Below are 15515 nucleotides of genomic sequence, written 5' to 3'. Positions count from 1 at the left end.
AAGGAAGGCATGGAGAATCGCGGGTCTCTTCATTTTCTAGGAAAACAGGGCAGTATTTTGGGAAGAAAAGGACATTCTGGTGGTAGTGATGGTAGTGGGGAACACCGCCATAAGGGACAGGTCCAGAAGCATTGGTGGATCATTAGAGAGGCTGACACCCTGTGGTCTCACCTTCCTGCTGCAGATCATAGGCCCTATAATTGGTGACAATGGAAGGAAAAGAGAGTAGCTCTTTCTTACTAGGTTCCTGTCATCTGCTGGCTTTTTCAAATGGTGTGGGCTCTTTACCATTTGGGCATTTCCCTAATTTTCTGGGGTTGAGTTCTTAAGATGAAAAATAGACCAGGGAAGAAACTGGGTCAAATTTACTTGGGATTATTTTCACAGCTTCGGATCGATAACAGCAAAGAGTGGAAAGAAATCTATGATACCTTCACCAAACAGAAAGCTGATGCTCATTAATTTTTTTTAAATTATGAAGTTCTTGGTAATATGGCTAGTTAAACTGCTTTAGAAAAACAAATAAAAAGAATATAGAAAAGCAAGAAAATTGAATTAAAAAGATGATTAAAACAATTCCAAATATATAAATAATTATGACCATTATAAATAAACTCAACTTTAAATGAAAAAACAGAGATTGATGGAATGAATTTTAAAAATCCAGTCATGTGCTAATTTATAAAATAATCTAAATACATTAAGGCTATATAGAGGTAGTAAGTAAGAGAATATAAAATATGTGTTAGGTAAATGCTAGTTAAAAGAAAGGTGGTATAACTTAATTAATAGAAAATAAAAAAATATGTACTTTAAAATAAAAAGCATTATTGGGGACATAGGGGTTTATTACATAATAGTAAATGTTCAATTCACCAATAAGATGTAAAAAATTACATTAAAAATTCTAAACATGTATATACCTTATAAATTGATTTGATAAAACTATAAGAAGAAATTGACAAATCCAATGTCATGGTAGAGAATTTAGCAAACATCTAATTATTGCTATGTTAAAAAAAAATCCAGTCAGAAATACAGGTTTGAATGGCACAGTTAATAAGCTTGATTTAATGGACAAGTTTAACATTCATAAAAATTCATCATTCTCTTAGCCTTAAAGCAAATCTCAACAAATTTCAAAGAATAGGTATTATACTGACCAAAATATATCAGAATTTAATGACAAAAATAGTTATTAAAATTTTCTACTACTTGGAGATTTAAACAACTGATAAAAATTGAAAATGCTTAAAACTGAATTACATTCTTTTCAACCACATGAACATTTAAAAAATGACCCATATATTGTGATTCTCTGAACACAATGAATTAAGCTCCGAACAAAAAAGTAAGGAGAAAATCCTAATGTAATTACAGTCTTTATATTTTTGAAGAACCCATGTGTCAAAGAAGAAATCATAATGAAAATTAGAAAATGTTCTAAACAGTAACAGAAATACTTCATATTAAAACACATGGTATGTTATCTTTACTACATTAAAACATATTGCAGAAAATTATAGCCATTAATCCATAAATTTTTTAAAATGTTGAAAATTAATGTCAGAAAAAATAAACTATCAAAATAAACCAAAGAAAGTAGGAAGAAGGAAAGTAATATTATACAACAGTGAAAATAACTATAGTTGCATAGAATAATATGAATAATAATTTAGTAATGTTTGTGAAAAAACATTTAACATTTCCATTTATCTATTTAGTAATGGTTTGTATGAGAAAATTTATCATCTTAACCATTTTTAAGTGTATACAGTTCAATACATTTTTAAGTATATTGTGAACAGATCTTAAAAAACATTTTCATTTTGTAAATCTGAAAATTTGTCTCATGAAAACATTCCCTGTCCCACTCCCCCTAGTACCTGGTAACCATCGTTATACTTTCTCTTTCTGTGAGTTTGCCTACTTTAGACACCTCATATAAGTGGAATCATCATATAGTGTTTGTCTTTTTGTGATTGGTTTATTTCACCTAACACAATGTCCTCAAGGTTCATCCATGTTGTAGCACATGCCTGAATTTCCTTCTTTCTTTAGGCTGAATAGTATTCCACTGTATATATATACATACACTTTATGTATCCATTCATCTGTCAGTGGACACTTTTGCTTCCATCACTTGGCTATTGCGAATAGTGCTGCTATGATCATGATACCCATTTCAAAAAAAGTTAAAGGATAATCCAGAACTAAACAAGTTTTTAAAGTCATGTTAGATAAAATATTCTAAGATATCAAGAGAAAGTTAAATAGGAAATTCAAGGTGGTTGGTAATTATAGGCAAGGTTTTTGAGGGACAGGGTATAAAATGGGTAGAAGTGATTATCAGAATTATTTATTTGGACAAGACTCTTCATAATATTATGATAAATATAGAAACAAATAAAATAAATAAGACTATGCATGAACCAATGATGACAGCGTATCATATACCAAAGACCTGTATTTATTAAATTTATTTTTTCCCGAGACTAATTAGAAACACAAGTGTGGGTGACTCTTCTCTGTGCTGTGTTTTTATTTGCATGTACTCATGTAGCTGGCAAATAATTTGTTCAGTTTATTTCTGTTGTATTTTAAATGGCTTTATTCAGTATAATTGTTATACAATAACATATATAAAGTAAATGATTTAAACAATTTGACATATTTATATACCCATGAAATCATCACACAATTAAGATAATGAACAGCACAATTCTCAAAAGTTTTCTGCCCCATGTAACCCTGCCTTCTGATTCTCCCCATTACCCTAAGCAACCACTAACCTGCTTTCTTTCCCAATAAATTAGATTGCTTTTTCTAGGGATTTATGTAAATGGAATTATAATATGTACTGTTGTTGTCTGGCTTCTTCATTTATGATAATTTTAATGAGATTCATTCATATTGCATGTATCCACAGATCATTCCTTTTTATTGCCAAATAGTATTCCATTGTATGAATATACCACAATTTTTTACCAACTCACTTTTCTAATTTTAGCCATTTTAGTAAGTGAGAGCTGGTAACTTGTACTTTTAATTTGCATTGTTCTAATAACTAATAAGAATGAGCATATTTTCATGTGTCTATTTGTTATCTATGTATCTTATTAGGTGAAATATCTGTAGGAATCTTTTTGAGGTTTTTTGATTTTTAAAAATTATTATTTAGTTGTGATAGTTCTTTATATATCCCAGGTACAAGACCTTTATCAAATGTTATTTGCAAGTATTTTCCCCTAGTCTGTAGCATGCCTTTTATGTTCTTAATAGTTTATTTTAAAAAGCAGAAATTTTCAATTTTGAGGAAGCCATTTATCAATCTGGATTGTACTTTTAATATCATGTTTAAGAAATCTTTGCCTAACCTAAGACCACATACATTTCCTTATGCTTTTTCTTCTAAAAGTTTTGTAATTTTAGGCCTTACATTTAGATCTCTGATCCATTTTGAATTAGTTTTGGTACATTGTGCAAAGTGTGGGAAAAAGTTAAATTTTTTTTTTTTTGCATATGGATAGCCAATAATTCTAGTACCTTTTTTCTTTAAGGTTTTAAAGTTTATTTAACTTAATTAATTAATTTATTTTCAACATCAATGTGTGGTTGCCTCTCATGCATCCCCAACTGGGGACCCAACCAGGGACCTGGCGTGCAACCTAGGCATGTGCCCTGACTGGGAATCAAACCATCAACAGTTGGTTTGCAGGTCAACACTCAATTAACTGAGCCACAGCAGCCAGGGCTTCTAGTACCATTTTTGAAAAGACTATCATTTACCAAGATTATTTTCATATAATTTCATCTAGATATATTTTGAAATTTTATACTCTGAAATGATATATTGCTTAGTGTTCCATGCACATGTGCTAAAGGGTAAAGAAAAGCAAAAGAAGGCCAGACCCAGAGTTAGCGGGGAGGGGGTAAGACCAGGGAGGTACACACAGAGGATTGGTAATATTTCTATCTTATTATGTGGATGCTGGATACAATATGTGGTAAGAAGAATTCTAAAAAGACCCTAATGATCTCTGTCCCTTTGTGTTATATCTCTGATTACATCATTTAATATTCAAAAGGAATTTTCCAGATGTGATTAAGGTTAAAAATCAGTTCATTTTTAGTTAATCAAAGGGGAGATTTCTCTGGGTGGGTCTAATCTGATCACATGAACTCTCTAAAAGCAGGGTTTTTTCCAGGGTTGTAGGTTAGGAAGTTAAAGATTCAAAGCATCAGAAGGATTTTTTAAAGTATATTTTATTGATTATGTTGTTACAGTAGTTCCAATTTTTTTCCTCTTTGTTCCCCTCTGCCCAGTACCCCCCTTACCTCCAGCAATCCCACCCCCCTTAGTTCATGTCCATGGGTCATGCATATAAGTTTTTTTGGTGTCACCCTTTCCTATATTATTCTTAACATCCCCCTGTCTATTTTGTACCAATCAATTATGCTTCTTAATCCCTGCATCATATCTCCATTTCTTCCCCTTCCCCCTCCCAAATGATAATCCTCCAAATGATCCATATACCTATGATTCTGTTCCTATTCTGGTTTGCTTAGTTGGATTTTGTTTTTATTTTTTAGATTCAGTTGTTGATAGTTGTGAGTTTGTTGTCATTTTAATGTTCATAGCTTTGATATTCTTTTTCTTAAATAAGTCTCTTTGACATTTCATATAATAATGGCTTGGTGATGATGAACTCCTTTAGCTTCACCTTGTCTGGGAAGCACTTCATCTGCCCTTCCATTCCAAATGGTAGCCTTGCTGGATAGAGTAATCCTGGTTGCAGGTTGCTTTCCATCACATTGAATACTTCTTGCCAGTCTCTTCCTGCCTGCAAAGTGTCCTCTGAGAAATCGACTGATAGTCCTATAGGCACCACTCTGTAGGTAACTCTCCAGCTCTCTTTTGCTGCCCCCAGGACTCCATCTTTATCTTTCACCTTTGGCATCCCAATCATGATGCGTCCTGGTGCGGTCCCCTCTGGGTCCAGCTCGCCCGGGACCCTCCGTGCTTCCAGGACCTGTGTGTCCATCTCCTTCGCAAAATTTGGGAAGTTTTCCTCATTTCTTTCAGTTCTTGCTTCCTCATTCTGTACTGGTTGACTGTTTTTTTCTTCCTTATGTTCCAAATCATTGATTTGAACCCCGGTTTCCTTCCCTTCACTATTGGTTTTGTGTGGACTTTCCTTTGTTTCACTTAGCATAGCCTTCACTTCTTCTCTTATGCATTTGCCATACTCAAGCATATCTGTCAAGCCTGTGAGCATCTTTATCACCAGTGTTTGGCATTCAACATGTGTTAGGTTGTCTGTCTCCTCATCTGTGAGGTTAGCTATCTTCTTGTCGCTTAGTTCTCCCACTGGAACCTTAATCCGTTTCCCCTTTCAGCCATACTTCTCTGTCTCCTCATTCTGACAGGCTCCTGTGTTTGCCTCTGCATCCCAGGTAGGGCTGTTGCTCCTGTTACGTTGTAAGGGGTGGAGCCTTAGGGATGCGACAGTACAGGGTGACCTGTTTCACCATGTTGTGGTGCTGTATGTGGGGTAGAGGTCCGAGAGGGAACAATGCCACGTGCCCAGCACTTGCCCCTTTTTCAGGCACCTCTCCCACTTCTGTACCAGACTGGCATTTCTCTAGCTGCTGCCCTGGCTGTCGTTCCCAGAGTGGATGGGTCTGTGGACCTCTAGGACCGTGAGGGCCCTTTAAACAAGTGGACTCTGCTGAGAGACTGGCAGTTTTTGCCTCCACCCCAACCCCCACTGTTCTGCACAGTCAGAAGCAATGAGGCTTGATTTTGCCAAGTGCTGGGACCATGAGCTGCTGCGAGGTCCAGTGAGGAGCTGGGAACGCTCCCCAGGTGTGCCTCCTGACTTTTTAAATCATGTGACTGCACTTTCTGCTGGCCTGCTTCTGCCACTGCTCGTGTTGCCACCACACCTGCATCCTCTCCGCCCTGGCTCCGCCCCTCTTACCAGTCTTCACGAGTATTTCTTCTTTATTTCTTTGTTTGCTGGACTTCCATGCAGTTTCATTTTCTGGAACTTCTGGTTGTTTCCAGTTTTGAGGTAGTTGTATTCCTTCTTAGTTGTTGAGGGAAACTCAACATGTCTGTCTATGCCTCCATCTTGGCTGGAAGTCCCATCAGAATGATTTGGCTGACATCCCATTGCTGGATTGAAGGTAGAGAGGGCCACATGTCAAGGAAAGGAGGACTTAAATCCTACAACTGCAAAGAGCGGAATTCTGCCAACTACAAGAATGAGCTTGGAAGCTGATTCTCCCCTAGAGCCTCCAATGAGAATTTAGCTTGACCAATACCATGACTCCAGATTTGTGATAACCTCAACAGAGAACTTGGTCCAACCATGCTAGGCTTCTGACATACACAACTGAGCTAATAAATGGCTGTTGTTTTAAGCAGCTAAGTTTGTGGTAATGTGCTATAGGGCAATAGGAAACTAATACACATGGGTATTTATTTACTTAATTTTCATACTTCACAAATTTGTGGATTATCCTTGCACAGGGACCATGCTAATCTCTATATTGTTCCAACTTTAGTGTATGAACTGCCAAAGTGAGCACTGTGGGTATTTAAATTATTATAGTTGTACCTTTTACATATGTTTTAAATATTCCTTAGTGTGATTTTATCATTTAATAAACATTTTTGCCTTGTACAATGTTTTAAAATTTCTTTTTTATTGAGATACAATCGATATAACATTGTGTAAGTTTAAGGTTTATGATGTGTTGGTTTGCTATATATATTTATTTATTAAAAAACCCAACAATTCTCTTGATTTCAGTGGGCCTCTGAGCAATGCAGATATAAGGGGCAGCGGCGGCAGTAGTGGTGATCTATGAAAAGAGTGTCAAGATTTGACATACATGATAATGATAATATGTCTTCAGGAGAAATCATGGATTATGGGCCATGCCCAAGACGTTGTTTAAAAAGTCTTTTATTAGACTGCATAAAGTTACCAAACAAAGATTACAGCATTGGGCCAAGAATGAAGATTACTATTTATGGAGTCCTGGATTTGGGGAAATGATTCTCTCCTGTTGATTCTGTGTAATGATGTTATTGTTACACTTAACATAAAGGTTGTAAAGTGATTGTGTATGTTAGTTTAAGTGTGTAAATATGTCTGTTATGGAATCCTTATGTATACTGATCATGAATATTTTATTTTATGGTGTGCTAGAAATAAATCCATTACAAGCAAAGAAGGCATTTGAATATGATGTGAAACTGGTATGGCTGCTGGTATTCTGAACCCGTCAAGCGTGGATTTGCTACTAATAATACAAGTGAAACAGAAGCAAAATCCCTGGAGTCTTAAGACAATTCCATTGATTCCAAACATTTTACCATATCTTAACAGATGTGAGATGAATAGCACTAAATAAATGAAATGGTGTGAATACCCAGCCACAAAATGGCATTTGGATACTGATGTGTTTAAAGTTTGAGACAGTATTGTAACTTTAAAACATGCCTATATTAACCTCTTTCCTTCCCTTCTCTCATAACACCATAGGATGAGATTGTTGGATCTATTTTCTCTGTAGTCTAACAATCATAAAACATATTATTTATTTGTTTTTGTATGCTATGATGGTTCTTTTTTTAATTTTTACAATTTTGATTTAATTATCATTTTTATATGTTTTATTGATTATGCTGTTACAGTTGTCCCAATTATTTCCCCTCTTCTCCCCTCGACCCAGTTACCTCCCTCCCTCCAGGTGTCCCCCCACTACTTAATCCATGCCCATTGGTTGTGCATATAGTTCTTTTCAACATCTTCCTGTCTACTCCACTCCCTCCTACTGTGCTTCTTAATTCCTGCATCATCTCCCTCCCTTTCCCTCCTTCCCCCTCCATGCTGACCTCCCCCCATGTTCCCCATACTTATAATTCTTTTTCCACTCTTGTTGCCTACTTAGTTTGCCTTTGTTTTGATTCCCTAGCTTCTGTTGTTGGTTGTTTTGATACAGTTTTCATTTTAATGTTCAGAGTTTTGATCTTCCTTCTTCTAAACAAGTCCCTTTAACATTTCATATAACAGCGGTTTGGATCTGATGAACTCCTTCAGTTTTACCTTGTTCTGGAAGCACTTTCTCTGCCCTTATATTCTGAATGACAGCTTTGCTGGATAGAGTAATTGTGGCTGTAGGTTTTTGCTTTTCATTACTTTGAATGTTTCTTGCCAGTCCCTTCTTGCCTGCAGAGTCTCCTTTGAGAAATCAGCTGACTGTCTAATTGGGATCCCTTTGTACATAATTCTCTTCTCTCTTGCTGCTTTTAAGATTCTCTCTTTATATTTAATTTGTTGACATTTTGACTATAATGTGTCTTGGTGTGGTTCTCCCTGGGTCCAGTTCATTTGGAACTCTCTGTGCTTCCTGGACCTGTAAGTCTATTTCCTTCCCCAAGTTTGGGAAGTTCTGCTTCATTATATTTTTCACATCATTTTTCAATTTCTAGTTCTTCTTCTTTACCTTCTGGCAACCCTATAATTCAGATATTTGCTCTCTTATAGTTGTCCCTGAGGTTTCTGAGCTTTTCCTCATATTCCTCACTTTTTGTTTCCTCTTTATGCACTGGTTTACTGTTTGTTCCTTCCCTATGTTCCAATTTGTTGATTTGATCTCTGATTTTCCTTCCCTTACCACTTGTTTCCTATGTGTTTGCGTTCATTTCAGCAGGACTAGCCTTCATTCTTCCCCGTCTTGATTAAGTCCCGCTGTTATTTATGTAAACTGTCATAACTATAGCTCTGAACTGAGCCTCAGAAAGGTTATCTATCTGTTCATCCAATAATTCGTGTATTTGCTTTCTAGTCAGCTGCGTGATTGGTATCTCTATCATTATCCCTGCCAGCCTCACAGGTTTGTTTACCTTTTCTTCTTGGGCGAGGCTGTCAAACCTCCAAAGCCATAGGAGGTGGAGACCTGTGCACTCGTCACAACCGGGCGACCCTTTTCACCACACTGTGGTGCTTTGTGTGGGGGCGGGTTCCAAGATGGATTCCTGCTGTTCACTCTCCACTGAGAGACCAGGAGCCTCCTCCTCTGTCCCCATGCCCTCTGGGCCTCACAGTCCGAGGCAATGGGGGTCTGCCTTCCCCAGCGTTGGAATCATGAGCTGACGGGTCTGGACTGCAGCTGGGGGTGCTCCCCACGTGCTTCTCGCCTCCCCTTAAATACAGGTGTCTGTGCTTATTGCAGTCCCACCACTCGTCGCTGCAACTGCTGCTGGCAGCACAGCTTGACCTCTCTGCCCTGGCTTCGCCCTTCCTATCAGTCCGGATGAGCACCACTTGTTTATAACTTCATATGTTGGACTTCCATGTAGCTTTATTTTCTGGACCTTCTGGTTATTTCTGGTTTTGTGGTAGTTGTAGTCCTTCTTATTTGTGGAGGGAGATGGAGTGTGTCAGTCTAGGCCTCCATCTTGGCCAGAAGTCTTGATGGTTCATTTTATGTGTCAACTTGACTGGGCCACAAGGTGCTCAAAATTAGTTCAACCATCATTTTGGTGTTTCTCTTAAAGTGTTTTTGGATAAAATTAACATTTAAATTGGTAGACTGGGTAAAGAAGATTGCTCTCCATAATGTGGGAGAGCCTCACCCAATCAGTTGAAGGCCTGAATAGAACAAAAGGCTGATCATCTCCCAACTAAGAGAAAACTCTCCTGCCTGATGGCCTTCAAACTGGAACATTATCTTCTTCCTAGTTCTCCAGCAGCCTACTGTCTTTGGACTGAAATTGCAATATTGGCTCTGCAGATTTTGGATTTGCCAGCCTCCATAATTGTGTAAATCAAGTCCTTTTATCTGTCTGTCTATCTATCTATCTATCTATCTATCTATCTATCATCTATCTATCTATCTACCTACCTACCCATTCTATGGGTTCTGTTTCCCGGGAGAATCCCAACTACTATATTTCTCAATTTGTTGTTGACTGATTCCTCAACATAATGAAAGTCCCATGAATCAAGGACTTTGTCTTGTTTGTTATTATATTCCCAATGTCCAGATTGACCCTTAGTAAATGTGCAAACAATTGTTGGCTGAATGAAATTATTCTGCTGGGAGGAGCAGTGATGCATTTAGGTGTTTTGGGGGAGGCATTGAAGGGGACAAATATGTCAGCTTGAGAAAACAGCATCAACTTGGTGACTGGTGAAATAGTGTCCCATTGACATATTACTACTAAACAGGAAAGTTTATGTAAACTTTTCTAAAAGGAAGAGATCATCTATTCATGAGTTTGTTTTAAATATTGTTTATAGATATATTAAAATTGTATATGTTGATAAAAGAATTTGAGAGACTTATACAGAAGTTTTGGCCAGCGCTGACATCTTCAATTTTATGTTTGTTGCCCTAAAAGTCCTCAGACTTGCCCACATCATTCAGTTGAGAGCAAACCATACAGAAATTAGTGTAAATTATAATTACACATTTTGGTTGACTCTATTAAGAAGAAATAGACAGGCTAGAAATCAAGGGAAAGAATGAATGAGAACTTTTAAGATGTTTTTTGATGGTTATTGAGACTATAAATGTGAGTCAAGGGGATCATGTGTCTAGTTTGTGAGTTTCAAATTCTATGACAAATCACCATGTCTTAATGCATAATGTTACTATGATGAAGTAGGTAGGTCCTCCATTGTAAGCAGTCTTAACAAAGTATAAAAGAAAAATTGAATGAGAAATATATCCTGTGTAACTGATGTATTTCATGGGCTGAACAGAGTGGGGGTACAGTCAGGAAACAGCATTATTTTTCTCTCCCCACTGCCTTTAAACCAGCTCTTTCTCATCTCCCTTTCTGTGCTCATTGATGGCAATTCTGGCAGATTCCATCACTTCCCATTCACTTTTGGTTTTGAGAACTGTCACATTTTCAGATATTAAAAGTCTGATCCAATATAACACAAAACTTCAACCTCATCTCTAATTCCCAGTTTCTCCTTTCCTTCCTCTTTGGCCCCATAAGGCATGGTTCAGGAATCCGAGGTGGCTAGAGGGGAGGGGTCTGTGTTTTTATTCATGCCCCACCATGGTCTCCCACTTCTCTTCACTCACAAGTGTTTTCCTAAGTGGAGGTAGGGTGAGGAATGAGGAAAAGGGCTTAGAGGAGTACAACTCTGTTCACATAGATGGTGTTGTTTATCATTCTCTCTGAAGCCTTCTTTCCTGTAGACCTCCAAATGCTGGCTCTTTGGAAGGCATGTTAGTAGATTCTTCAGAGACCTCTGCCCACACATCGATGCTCATTGTAGCCCCTGCCATCTTTGTCCTAGTTCCTGCTTCTCTGGCATGATATCCCCAGCTTCTTTTTTAATCTCTTCATCTAGATTGGAAGCCCCTTGGGTGGGTCCCTTCAAGATCTCTCATGCACCGCCACAGCACCCTTTGGCCCATGGAATTTGTACTTGCTAACCTCCCCCAAACAGTGAAAAGTGCAGACTACTGGATGAAAGCCCACTGTAGCCTCTGTCCTCTGTGTATAGGCTGCTCCAGAATGCCTCCTGCTTTCAGATTCTTCCAGCTGGGCAGCAGATACCCCCAATCTCCTTGAGTGTTTTTTCATGGAACCACCCTTACTTTGATGGTGTGGGAGAACAACCTCTCTTTCTCCCCACGGAGGGGATGTGAAGTTGAGTGCTAGTCACTGACCACCTCACCTAACTGCACACTTGGATGGTGCCTGGGTACTGGGCTCCTCACTTCATTTCTCCCCTTTGACTAAGCACCAGCCCCACCCTGCTGAGCTTGAGCTCTGGGCCTCTCACTGCCTTGGCCCCAGGCAGTACTCTAGTAGTGGGTTTATGCAGTCAAATGATTTTCAACATTTGCACAAGTAAGATATTTTAGAAAGTTTTATTAAAGGGGACCTCAAATTGTATATGCTAGTCTCCACAAAACCTGGTTACCCCATCTGCTGAGGGAAAATGCTTAGCCTCAGAATGAATTGTTCCCTATAACAAGTCAAGGAAGACTAGGGGTATAAGATTAAAATGGCGGGAGTGCCCTCCCCCAAATTGTCTATTTTATCATTAGAAACTGGCTTAGAAGTCACCAGTTAATTGGGACATATATTTGATTCAAATTTGGGAAATAGTACTTTTACCTGTCCTCATTACTCTAGGTAACTCAGTGGCCAACTGGAACATATAGATATATCAATCTATCTAGTTTTCTATAATCCAAATAATTTAGAAACTGAAAGAGGAGCATGCATACAGTTCTATGATTTCCTTTTCTTAACATATCACATATATTTCCTTGTCATTACATATAATCTCTCTCATTCTTCTTAACAGAAGAGTATGCTATAATTATTAGTGTCTATTAATTGACATTTAGGCAATTATTATTATTTTTCTTTATTATAAACATACCTCTTCTATGCAATTTTACTGTTCAACAAGACCATAAGAATTTATACTCATCAAAACTATATGACAGGAGGACTTCCGGCCAACATGGAGGCTTAGACGGACATGCTCGGTCTCCCTCTACAACTAAAGAGGAATACAACTACGTCAAAACAAAAGATAACTAGAAACTCCAGAAAATAAAGCTATATGGAAGCCCAACGTATGAAGTTATAAACCAGCGGCGCCTTTTGGGCAGGTAGGACGAGCGAAAGGAGGCGGTGCTGTTTGCGGTCGCACCAGGGACAGCGGCAGGGAGAACAATCCCAGCAGCAGGGAGGACAATCCCAGCAGCAGGGAGAACAATCCCGGCTGCAGTCAAACCCCGGCAGCTCGCAACCCCAACGCTGGGGAAAGCAGCCACCACATCGCCTTGAACAGTGAGGCCCAGAGGGCGGGAGGACGGATCCCGGTCTCCTAGCGGAATAACTGTGTGAATCCATCTTGGACCCCCGCCCCCACACAAAGCGCCACAGGGCTGCAAAATAGGTCGCGGACAGGCGCCGGTTGCTGGGTTGTGACGACAAAGCACCACGGCGCAGCAAGAAAGGTTGCGGAACGGTGCTGGTCGCTGGGTCCTGACGAGTACACAGGCACTGCCCCCTATAGCTGGCCCAAGGAAACAAAATGCATCTGTCAAAATGAGGCAGACAACTATAGAAATCCCGGTGGCACAACTCACCAGGCAATAGATGAGGAATCTGACAGATGAACAAATAAGAAACCTGTCAGAGGCTCAGTTCAGGGCCATTGTTATCAGGTGGCTTACAGAATTAACAAAAGATCTGGAAAAAGATGAGAAAGAAGCGAAAAACACTCATAACGAAAGGAACAAAACCACATACGAGACAGATGGTGAGGAAAAAAAATCCAGAGTTCATTTCAACAAACCAGAATATAGAGAAGGAACGGGAAGCAACGATGAGAGGATCAGAAACCTCTGGGACAGCTATAAAAGGCCCAACATAAGAATCATTGGCTTGCCAGAGAACGAAGAAGACGAACTAGAACTTGAAAAATTGAGTGAAAATATAATAAAGCAGAACTTCCCAAACTTGGGGAAGGAAATAGACTTACAGGTCCAGGAAGCACAGAGAGTTCCAAAACAACTGGACCCAGGGAGAACCACTCCAAGACACATTATAATCAAAATGTCAAAAGTTAAAGCTAAAGAGAGAATCTTAAAAGCAGCAAGAGAGAAGAAAAGAATCATGTACAAAGGGGTCCCAATTAGACTATCAGCTGACTTCTCAAGGGAGACCCTGCAGGCAAGAAGGGACTGGCAAGAAATATTCAAAGTAATGAAAATCCAAAACCTACAACCATGAATACTCTATCCAGCGAAATTGTCATTCAGAATAGAAGGGCAGAGAAAGTGTTTCCAGGACAAAATAAAACTGAAAGAGTTCATTAGATCCAAACCACTGTTATATGAGATGTTAAATGGGACTGGTTTAGAAAAAGGAGGATCAAAACTATGAAATCTAAAATGAAAACTGCATCACAAGAAACAACAGAAGCTAGGGAATTGAAACAAAGGCGAATTAAACAGGCAACGAGAGTGGAAAAGAACTATAGGTACGGGGAACATATTGGGGGGAGGTCAACAGGGAGGGGGAAAGGGGAGAGGGAGGGAGATGATATAGGAATTAAGGAGCATGATAGGAGGGAATGGAATAGACAGAGAGAGGTTGAGAAGAACTATATGCACAACTAATGGACATGGTCTAAAAGGGGGGGACAACTGGAAGGAGGGGGACCACAATGTGGAGGGGAGCAGAGGGAAGGGAAATTGGGACAAATGTAATATTATAATCAATAAAACACATTAAAAAACAAACAAACAAACAAACCCAAAACCAACAACCAAAGAAAAAAACCTGTCATGTACAGGAAGGCAGTACCCAATGATTAGAGACGAGTTAGCAAAGCAGATGCTACAACCTAGACCCTTCCACCTACCACTTTAATACTGTACCGGGTTTAGTGGAACCCTCTACAATGTAGTGATCCACTTTATATTACTAATTTACATTATATAATCTTAATGAACCTGGCTGGTTTGGCTCAGTGGATTGAGCGTCGGCCTGCGAGCTAAGTGTCGCTGGTTCGATCTTCCAGTCAGGGCACATCAGAGAAGGAAAACTCTGATTCCAAAAAAAAACCTCCGCTGCCTTGCGGCATACCTCTTCAGGGGAAAGGCTAAGGGAGTAAACCCCGACAGAAAATCCGGAGCCGGAGTCCCTAAGGCGGTTTGACGTTGTAGTCAACACCGGCAACTCCTGCGGCGCACCTGAAGCCAAGCTGTATTGACTCCGTCTTTCCCTTGGACCCTTCAGCTGCGAAGAGAGAGGGGGTCTGCTGCATGGGCAACAGCAGACCCTCCATATCACCCTGCCCAGGCTCTGTAGCTTCACTTCACTGGAGAGGACACTCCAGCGTCATCGCAAGATGTCGATTCAACACGGGAGGAGACAGATACCATGTCACTCCCGAGTTGGACTGCACAACCATTCTCGGCGGTGCAGATAGACTCTTAAGAAGCTACACCATCGTCTCTCGAGATGGACAGCTGCCGACGACGAATCTTAATGAAAAGAAGCTTCGGCCACTTGTTTGTACTGAACTAGGGCTAGAGTCTAACTTGTAATTTTTCTTTCTGAAAAATGAAATAAAATCACAGATACAGACAACAACAACAACAACAACAAAAACTATATGACAGTAGCAATTTTCTCACACCCTTGATAACTCCAGGTGCTTTTAAATCTTGGTAAGTCTTGACAAATATATAGGTCCCCAAAGATATCTTCTTTATTTTGTTTGAAAAATATTATAAATGAAATTGAGCATTTTTTACATATGTATATTGACCTTATTTAACTTTTATTTCCCTTTCAATGAATTGATCATTTCCATCTCCCACCTTTCAGTTCTGACTCTGAAAGTCTCATTAGGTCAATGTTAGTACAAATTAGGTGGAGGGTTTAAAGCTCAAGTTTCTCATGAATCTATCCCATGGCATTACCCTGTGGCAGG

The 15515-nt window shown here is 39.1% G+C and overlaps 1 non-coding gene across 1 annotated transcript; it reads right to left on the bottom strand.

The window, feature by feature from the left end:
• Positions 1-6493: 6493 nt before the first annotated feature.
• LOC150019746 (U6 spliceosomal RNA) lies at positions 6494-6597 on the bottom strand. Its single transcript, XR_016509430.1, has one exon. It is a non-coding gene; the product is annotated as a U6 spliceosomal RNA (small nuclear RNA).
• Between the last annotated feature and the right edge of the window lie 8918 nt (positions 6598-15515).

This window comes from Furipterus horrens, unplaced genomic scaffold (assembly GCF_987537825.1).
Source record: "Furipterus horrens unplaced genomic scaffold, mFurHor1.1.pri manual_scaffold_2, whole genome shotgun sequence".
NCBI classification, from domain to species: Eukaryota; Metazoa; Chordata; class Mammalia; order Chiroptera; family Furipteridae; genus Furipterus; species Furipterus horrens.
This window is presented reverse-complemented; position numbering and strand designations above follow the sequence as displayed.